This window comes from Echinops telfairi, unplaced genomic scaffold (genome assembly GCF_000313985.2).
Source record: "Echinops telfairi isolate 266 unplaced genomic scaffold, ASM31398v2 ScPeMD7_6273;HRSCAF=7185, whole genome shotgun sequence".
NCBI classification, from domain to species: domain Eukaryota; kingdom Metazoa; phylum Chordata; class Mammalia; order Afrosoricida; family Tenrecidae; genus Echinops; species Echinops telfairi.
Window position 1 is genome coordinate 2,025,976 of NW_022110173.1, and position 9,958 is coordinate 2,035,933.

Here is a 9,958-nt window from a genome sequence, read left to right on the forward strand (position 1 = left end):
TATTTGTGGTAATTAGCCCAGATATTCTTAAATTCAGTCTAGTGCAGCTGAAAATTTTCAGGGACACAGCTTGATGTGTGGCTCAGCTCTTCCAATAACTTGTCTTAAAAATTAAAAGGTTTGCAAAGCCATGCATATTTTATGCCTTAGACCAGCGGTTCTCAACCTGTGGGTCATGACTCCTTTGGGGGTCGAACAGCCTTTTCACAGGAGTCGCCTGATTCATAACTAGCAAAATTAAAGTGATGAAGTAGCAACAAAATTAATTTTTTATGGTTGGGGGGTGTCACCACATGAGGAACTGTATGAAAGGGTCGTGGCATTAGGAAGGTTGAGAAGCACTGCCCTAGACAATGGCTGTGTTTTTCAGTTAGGACATAAATATGTACATTGAAATATCTTTTTCCACAATAACTTTGGAATTTATACTCAGTCCTCTTAAATTTTAGAATTTGCTTGACAGGAAGTCAACAGATAGCAGGCTGTATGTTAGAAAGGCTTTAATTATATCTTCTTTTCCACGTATTTTAAAGTTGTATGCTTTTGAATCAGTCTTGGGTTGCATATGACGTAGTTGTATAAAGGAAATTTTGAGAAATTAAATAGGAGCTTATGGTGGACCAGTAATTGTTACTATTTTGATAACTCCGCTCGTGAAGAATGAGGACTGGATATGGAAGATTTGGTGTGAGAGTAACCACTCTGAAAGGTTAATCTGATGTTTGTGGTGGCATATGGCTACGTGTCGAGTCAGCACTTTGAAACCCGCAGTCACTGCACAGGAGAAGGATGAAGTGTTCCACTCTCTTAAAGCGTTAGCTTCTTGGAGATGCACAGGGGCAGGTGTGCCTTGTTTTAAAGGGTTGCCATAAGTCAGAACTAACTCGAGGACAGTGAGTTTGTTCAGTTTCCAGGGGTGGATACTAGCAAGTAAGGATCCCTGGTGGAGTAGGGAGGTATTTGTTGGGCTGCTACCCATAAGGTAAACCGTTCAAAAGCACCAGCAGCTCTGTGGGAGAAAGATGAATCTAACTTCTCCTGTAAAAATTTACAGCTTTGGAAACACATAGGGATAACTCAGCTGCATCCTGTAGTGTCGGTGTGAATCCGAATGGACTCTTTGGCAGTGAGGCGAAGTGAACAAGTAAGGAAATAGGGTTTGGATAAGTATTTTCATTTATTGAACACATTTGTTGTAATAGTGGGTTACTGCCATGTTTCCTATGCCATGGCAGAGCACATTCCTATGCCATGGCAGAGCACACCAAGTGTCTATTGTGTGTCTGTGTCTGTTTGTGTTTAAAACATTAATAGATGATATGGTCCATTTCTTTTGTCTTTAGCTTCTGATTTTTTCTTTTTAATAAACTGAGCTAATTAATTTATGACCATGATTATAATTCTTAAATGAAGTAATTTTTGGTTATAAAATTATGAGGTTCATATTGCATAGTGTAGTATTAAATGAGTTCTTTTGTTCTTTTCTTTCCTATATTATGTGAGTGAAGAAAAGTTGAAAATTGTAATCCAGATGACCCAAAGGAACTACTGATGTCCAGTAAAGAGGTTTTGAAAACATTTGAAAGTTGTGGTTGTTAGGTGACATTTAGTGGGCTCTGACCCGCAGCAACCTTGTGCACAACAGAACAAAACACTGCCCCGGCCTGCACCGTCCTCACCATTGTTCCTGTGCCTGAGCTACTGTTGCAGCCACTGGTGGGGCCTTCCTCTTGCACAGCCACTCCAGGGACTGATCTTCCCTGACAGCATGTCCAAAGTATGTAAGACTGAGCCTGTCATCGTTGCCTCTAAAGCAGTGGTTCTCAACCTTCCTAATGGCACGACCCTTTAAGATAGTTCCTCATGTGTGGTGACCTCCAATCATAAAATTATTTTCATTGCTACTTCATAACTGTAATATTGCTAGTTATGAATTGTAATGTAAATATCTGATCTGCAGGATGTATTTTCATTGTTACAAATTAAACAATCACAAAATAATATGTCATTATATATTGTGAAATATTTATTTCGAATGACAAATAAATGAAAATTTGTCTCGAAGCATGATGTGGCATGGCTTACAGTCTTCACACCAGATACTTATATGTTGGCATATCTGCATGTCGGCAGACCCGCCTGGAGACGGATAGAGGATCAGTGTCTCAGTTTCTAAGACATTGGAAATATGTGTTTTCCAATGGTCTGAGGCAACCCCTGTGAAAGAGTCATTTGACCCCCTAAGGGGTCAGGACCCACAGGTTGAGAACCGCTGCTCTAATGGGTACTCTGGTCATACTTTTTCTAAGACAAGTCCATATGTCCTTTTAGCAGTCTATGGTATTTTCAACATTCTTCAGCACCACAGTCCAAGTGCCTTAATTCTTCTTTGGTCTTTATTCAGTAACCAACTTTTACATGCATATGAGGCAATGGAAAGAGTGGAACACATCTTGGCCCACCAAGCCCCAAGGACGATATTCCTGCTCAGAGCAGCCAATGCACAGAGGATCATTGACTGGCCCCACCATGAGACACATCCCTCACTGGCCCATAGCGCTTCAAGGGACAACACTAGAGGCACAGTGCGGGAATTGTGCCTGATCTGACCCCACCACACTGGGGTGAAACACTAGAGGTGTGCAAGGGGAGCAAAGCCATGAAGTCCCCAGGGATTACCAAAAATAGACTTTGGGGCCAGGGCATGGCACCCTGTCAGACTGGACCAGAAAACACTCATAAAGGTCAACAAACAGACCTGGAACTATTTATAGGCTTTTGCTTTGTTTTGCTTTGATTTGTTTTTGTGCTTATTATTGTCTCTGCATGTTTATCTTGTTAAGATAGGCTGGATAAACAATCCAGAGGAGAAAATAGCCAGACTGATGGTGAGGCTTGATCAAGAACAGTGTAGCTGGGAATTACTGAAACCCGAATGAAGGTCGAACATGATAGTAGGATAGGAGGAAAGTAAAAGGAAATAGCGGAAAGAACTAGGAAGCAAAGGACATTTATAGAGGTCTAAATACAGGCATGTGCATATGTAAATATATTTATATGTGTTGATATATAATGTACATATATTTATACATTAAGTATTAAGGTAACAGACGGACATTGGGCCTCTACTCAAGTGTTCCCTCAACACAAGAACACTTTGTTCTAATAACCTGGCATTCTGTGATGCTCACTTTCCCAACACGATCACTGAAAGCAAAATAGGTGCATACGCAAATGTGGTGAAGAAAGCTGATGGTGCTCAGCTGCCAAAATATATAGCATCTGGGGTCTTTTAAAGGCTTGAAGGTAAACAAGCGACCCTCTAGCTCAGAAGCAACAAGGCCCACATGGAAGAAGCACACCAGCCTGTGTGATCACGAGGTGCCAAAGGGATCAGGTATCAGGCATCAAAGAACAAAAAATCATACCATTGTGAGTGAGGGGGAGAGCGGAGTGGGGACCCAAAACCCATCTGTAGGCAACTGAACATCCCCTTATGAAAGGGTCATACATGGAGGAGATGAACCTGTCAGGGTACAGTGTAGCAATGATGAAACATACAACTTTCCTCTAGTTCCTAAATGCTTCCTTCCCCCACCCCCACTATCATGATCCCAATTCTACCTTACAAATCTGGCTAGACCAGGGGATGTACATTCGTACAGATAGGAACTGGAAACACAGGGAATCCAGGGCGGATGATCCCTTCAGGACCAGTGGTGAGAGTGGTGATACTGGCGGGTGGAGGGAGGGTGAGGTGGGAAAGGGGAACCGATTACAGGGATCTACATATAACTTCTTCCCTGGGGGACGGATAACAGAAAAGTGGGTGAAGGGAGATGTCGGATAGTGTAAGATGTGACAAAATAATAATTTATAAATTATCAAGGGTTTATGAGGGAGGGGTGGGGGGAGGGGGAAAATGAGGAGCTGATGCCAGGGGCTTAAGTGGAGAGCAAATGTTTTGAGAATGATGAGGACAACGAATATACAAATGTGCTTGACACAATTGATGTATGTATGGATTGTGATAAGAGTTGTATGAGCCCCCAATAAAGTGATTAAAAAAAAAGATTCAAGACTGACAAGCAATTGACTGGCTTCTTTGCTTAGCTGTTAGGCTTGAGTATGGAGATAATGCTGAAAAATACAAGGACACAGTACCTGATAATTCAAAAAGTGCTTATAATGTAGCTACAAATGCAGAGCCACTAATAAAATTGGATGTAAATGATCCTGATTTCAAGGATGGTGTAATGGCTTTGGCTAACCACCTTCAGATTTAGCTCCATGAGGATTACCTGGTGATCCTAAAGGCAATTCGAAGTTTGGTTCAGAAGCATCGGATGCAGGGTGCAGCTGCTAAAGCTTATCGAACAGAAGAGTGCTTGTCTTTTGCTTTAAATGCGCGTAGTCTTCATTTTGATGCAGGAGATGCAGTTCTTGATGAAGCTCCTCAGATTCTTCAATTGCTGTATGTAGAAGAGCTCAGCTACAGACAAATTAATGAAGCCATAGTCGCTGTTCAGTCAGTTATTGTGGATCCAAAGACAGACCATAGACTGGGCAAAGTTGGAACACGAACACTTTAGGATTCCAGTTTCTCACCTAGATAGTACACTTCTGGCATGTGTTTGGAAATGTCACATTTTTGAGGGAAGAATCACAGAAAATAGACTGTGTTCTAGATATTTACCATCATTGCTTTTTTTTTTTTTTCCTAATAAGGTTTGGGCAAGTGGGAAAAAACCCCCCAAACTTGCCTGCATCCATCCATTGATTGTAGAGATATGTCTCAATGTTTTGCTTGGAAAACCATGTGTGTTGGTCTAGGTAGACTAGATAAACAAAATTCATAAACACTCATATTTTATAAGAGTTTTATATAAAGAGTAATTGTACATTAAGGGTCCCAGCCCAGTCCAGTCTAAGCCCGTAAGTCCGACATTAGCCCCTATGTCTGACATGGATGTAGAAAGTCTTCCGCAAACTCACAAAATACATGCAATGACACCCGCTGCAGGAGGAAAGCCGAATCAGTGAGCATAAGCATCTCAGTGCTGGCAGTGGTGTCCACGAGGCTTCTCCAGCACCCAGGGCTGCATCTGTAAGTCCATGTGGCTTCTCAGGAATGTCTCACAAGTGAGCCTTGCCAGCTGAGGCAGAGAACTACCTAAGGCAGTTGCACCCTGGTCCGACCATCAGAGAGCAAGAGACAAGACAAGCGAGGCTCGTTGAGCCATCTACCTCTCCGCCCTTCAATTAATCCCACATTTGTGGACAGGTTGGCACAATAAACCTTAACTATCACACCATGCATATATGAAATGCAGTCCTAAAAGAAATAAATTTTATCTTACCTGTGTGCGATTATTTGAATAATGACTATTGTACCCTAGCACATAGTAGGCACTACAATATTTCTTTGGTCAGAAAATGATTGCTCATGCTGCAGTATTTTTCTTCTATTCTTCACTGGTTGATGAAGTTTATTTCTAACAGCTTTGCTTCCCTGTCTTTCCAGACAGACCAGTCTGAAATACGCTCGTTGTGTTCTTGGTACATAAACTCCCAAGATGGCCAGCATTCTTTGAGAATCTGTCATTCTCCTGGTTTGAAACAGGCTGTCGGGTTCATTTTGCTTGCATAAAATACTGTCCTATAGTTGTTGGTTACATGTTTTTTGCACGGGTCTCTAGATTTAGATCTTTTATTATCACATATTTCTTTAATATATGCAGGGAAATGTAGATTATTTTGGCTTTTAAGTATTCAGGGTCCTGATCTCTAAATTGATATTATAGGAATCTCTTGAGAGTAAAACCTTGGTTCTAAGATGAAAGCCTTGTACTGTGTATACTCGTGTATAAGCCAAGTGTTACAGGGCATTTTTAATGCAGTTTTTGTGGTAAAATTAGGTACCTCGACCGATATTCGGGTCGGCTTATACTCGAGTATATACAGTATTTTGTGCAATTCCCAGAAAAGAATGTCAGGTTAGGGAATAGGGTGAGAGGAGAAGAAATAGAATGCTTTGCATTATTTTCTGTTTCTTCTTGCATTCCTTTTTCAGAGAGAGACCAGAACTGGAAGACTGGGAAAGAAGAAGTAGGGAGAACAGAGATGGAGAGAGGCATTTAGGGTTTGTTGAATTTCATGGGTGGATGTCTTTATTTTAAAAATGTCTAATGAATGAGAATGAATCTAGGGCTCTGCTTCAGCAGTTTCATAATTCAGAGCTTTCTTTGAAAGTGTTCTGTCATTATTTCTTCTGATGGAATTGAATATACAACCATTTGGCTTTTTTGGTATGTGAAATCATAACATTTCCTCCAAAAGTTAGTGTTACATAATTTTTGGTACTGTAGCCATAAATGCAGGCTAGATATCTGACCCTTCTTTTTTATTTCCTTTTCTGAGATTAATTTTTTATCTTAAAAAAACCACAAAAATTCTAAATGTAAATGTTAAAAGCTACAGAAGAACACAGAGTATGTTTTAAATATTATGTAAAGATAATTAATGCCAACATTTTACTCACAATATTAATTACATTTTGTGTGTGTTTGTGTATAGAGAGAATTATATGATTCTGAACAACTATATGTCAGTTTATTATGTACTTAATATATTGTGGGAAATTGTCCATGTCGTTATAAAACCTCCTATAACATAATTTTAAACAACATCCTAATAAAAGCAAGTATAACTGATATGAAAGTTGATACACTGTGAGGTTCTGTATGCAATTTCATTTTTGTGGCTGCTTGAAACAGTTACATAATGCACAAGGAGAAAGAGGCACTTTATTACAATAAGAAAATTTGTTTTCAAAACATAACTATTACTAAGTAGGTAGATAGATAAATTGGTGTTTATTTATGTTAATGACATCTCTCTCTTCAAAATACTTAGTCTGTTGTATTTTGGGGTTTGGACGTTGAAAGGTAATCTAGTATATACTGAAAGGTAATCAGACTTTTAAAGGTAATCTAGTATACACTGTATATGAGGGGGTGCAAAAAAACCCCAGAAATTGCACTGGGTGAAGTGGAGCTTTTGTCGTATGCATTTTTCCCAGTAGGCAAGCATGGAACAATTCCAGCACCTTGCTCTGAGTTAGTGTACCCAATGGCGTCCCCTGGGAAAGTTCTCTCTGGGTACAGTGAATTTTTTTCAAATTAAAGTCGTTTCGCTTGAACCTCACTTTTTGTGATGGCTGAATTAAGAAGACATCCTGTGGTTGTGAAATTTTGTTTCCTGCTTGGGAGAAATGACTGCTGCAGGAACTGTTGTGAAGTTGAACACGGCTTACAAGGACAGCGCTATGGGAAAACTGAAGTGTACGAGTGGGTTTCTCGATTCAAAAAAAGGTGAAATGTTGATTGGTGACAAACCTCGTTCTGGACATCCATCAACGTCCCGAATGGACGAAAATGTTGACTCATAGTGCATATGATCAACTCATATTTCATTCCATCAGGTCAGACTGTTAATTAAGCTTTCTATTTAGAGGTTCTGAAAAGATAGCTTAATGGTGTGTGACAAAAAAAGACGTGATTTGTGGCAGATGGGTGACTGGTTTTGCCACCATGACAATGCACCTGTTTACACAGCCATGTCAGTGCGCCAATTTTTGGCAAAACCAAAAAACCAAAAACAGCATGCCTTTTTTGCCCCATGCACCTTACCTGACCTCACTCCATGCAACTTCTTTTTGTTTCTGTGAATGAAGAGGGACATGAAAGGACAGTGATTTGACAATATAGAAGAGGGGAAGGGAAAAAAAACCAAGGGAGGTGCTGTCAGCCATCCAAACAGATGCGTTTGAAAAATGTTTTCAAGAATGAATTGCAGATTTGACAATGTATTAAGTGTAATGGAGAGTACTTTGAAGGTGATAAGTTTGTTTTATTAAAAAAATTTAAATACATAGCTTTGAAAAAAATTATGTTTTTTTTGAGGGGGAGTACCCCCTTATATTGTGTAACACTTCATTTAGAATCTGGGAAATACTTGTAGTAATCAAACATAATAATTTTTATGCAGAAAACTTGTAAATATTTGTGGTATATAGGGCTAGTGGACCAAAAATTGCATTGTAGTTGGGTCAAGTTTTTCCACTAAAGAAACTATGAAAAAGATAGTGGGTCTATTAGAACTATTTAACTTTTAAAATTAGAGCTACACATATCAATGTAGTTTTATCTCAAGCACACATTATGTTGGGTAACAAAAGCAAGTTGCAAAGAAACCTGTGTAAAAATTGCACACTTTATATGAATTTTAAGTGAAGAATAAGGCAGAGTGAGCAATTAGAAGCAAGCAAGGCAAATGGTTGGTAGCAATTTCTTGACCTTTTCATAAGTTTGAGATATTTCTTAAATAAAATATTCAAATGATCTGAAGGAGTCTTTATAAACTGAAACTTGCCTTTTAAGCACTTTTTAAAAAGACGCTGTTTTTTCATTGAAAGTGTACACAGCAAAATTGTTTGCCAATGAACACTTCCTGCACATGTTGTTCCGTGACTGGTTGCATTCTTCTCCGGATCCTCTTGCTCAGATTCCAGTCCTCCTCATTCTGTTCCCAGTGACACAGTGTCCCTCATGTGGTCCATTCTTTGCTTCAGAGTCTTGTTGACGGTTCGGTCTCCTATAGATGGCTTTTTAATTATTGGTCACAGGCAATAGTCTTTATTTTATTAGTCAACTTATTACTTAGGTATAAGGCAACTTCAGGGGATAATTTTGGTTCAAAAGTATCTCAGCGCAAGAGTCTCAGGGATTTCTCTAATCTTAAATTGCTCAGTAAGTTTGGATTTTAAAAATAATATGAGGTTCTCTTTTACATTTTTCCGCATTCTCTCAAAATCCACCTGTTGTGGCCCTGATCAAACTGGTTGGCCGTGGTCCCTGGGCATTACCTGGGTCTTCTGCTCTCAGGGAATGAAAAGATAATAGATTTTTCCATGTGCTTTTTGAAGCCCCCTTGGTTCATGTAGACAATGCATTCTGTAGAGTAATTTCTTTGAGCCTTGGGTTTCCTTTTAGACATTTTGATGTATGTATTTTGGAGGTTAGACCTTTAATCAGAGGATGTTCCAGAAGACTTTGTCCCCAGGCTTTAGGTTATCTTCCTACTCTGTTGGTAAAGTCTGTCTGTGATCACAGTGATTTAATTTTCTGAGGTTCCAGCTATGTAATTTGTTTTCTCTTATTTGTGGGTTTAGTTGTGTTCGATAACCCATCTTTAGATCTTCAGAGTTTTGACCAATGTTTTCCCTGAGAACATTGTAGTTTAAGATTCAACATTCAGGTGTTTGATCCATTCTGTGGTAGTTTTTGTGTATGGTGTGAATTTGTGGTCCTATTTCATTTTCCTGTATGTGAATATCTTGTTTTGTAAGCGCCATTTTTTTGTGAAAGTACTTAGACTCCTTGTCATAAATCATTGCTCTGAATTATATTATACTGCTCTGTGGATATATTGTTAAACTAGGCCAGACGATTTCCATTGCCACAGTGTGAAACTCCTTGGTGGTGCTTCTTCAGTATTGTTTTGGCTATTCTGGGCTTCTTTCCTTTCTATATAAAGTCGATGATTGGTATTTCCATCTTAGTTAGAAATGCTACTGGGGAAAAGTGGGTGAAGGGAGACAGTGGTAGGTATAAGACATGAAAAAAAGAGAAGAATTTATAAATTATCAAGGGGACATGGAAAGGGAGGAAAAAATGAGGAGCTGATACTAAGAGCTCAAGTAGGAAGAAAATGTTTTGAAAAAGATGATGGCAACAGGTGTACAGATGCGTTTGACACATGGATATATGTATAGATTGTGATAAGAGCTGTGCGAGCCTCCAATAATTTTTTTCCAAAAAAGACTAAAAAATGCTGCTGGGATTTTTATCAGGATTACCTTGTGTGTATGAGCAATATATATTGAATAAGGTATCTT

General features: G+C 39.2%; 1 protein-coding gene and 1 pseudogene across 9 annotated transcripts in view; both read left to right on the forward strand.

Annotated features, from left to right (window-relative positions):
- ERC1 (ELKS/RAB6-interacting/CAST family member 1) overlaps positions 1-9,958 on the forward strand; it is a 482,416-nt gene that overhangs the window by 55,661 nt on the left and 416,797 nt on the right. The gene's annotated exons all lie outside the window — the stretch shown is intronic.
- LOC105979327 lies at positions 1,112-4,592 on the forward strand (annotated as a pseudogene).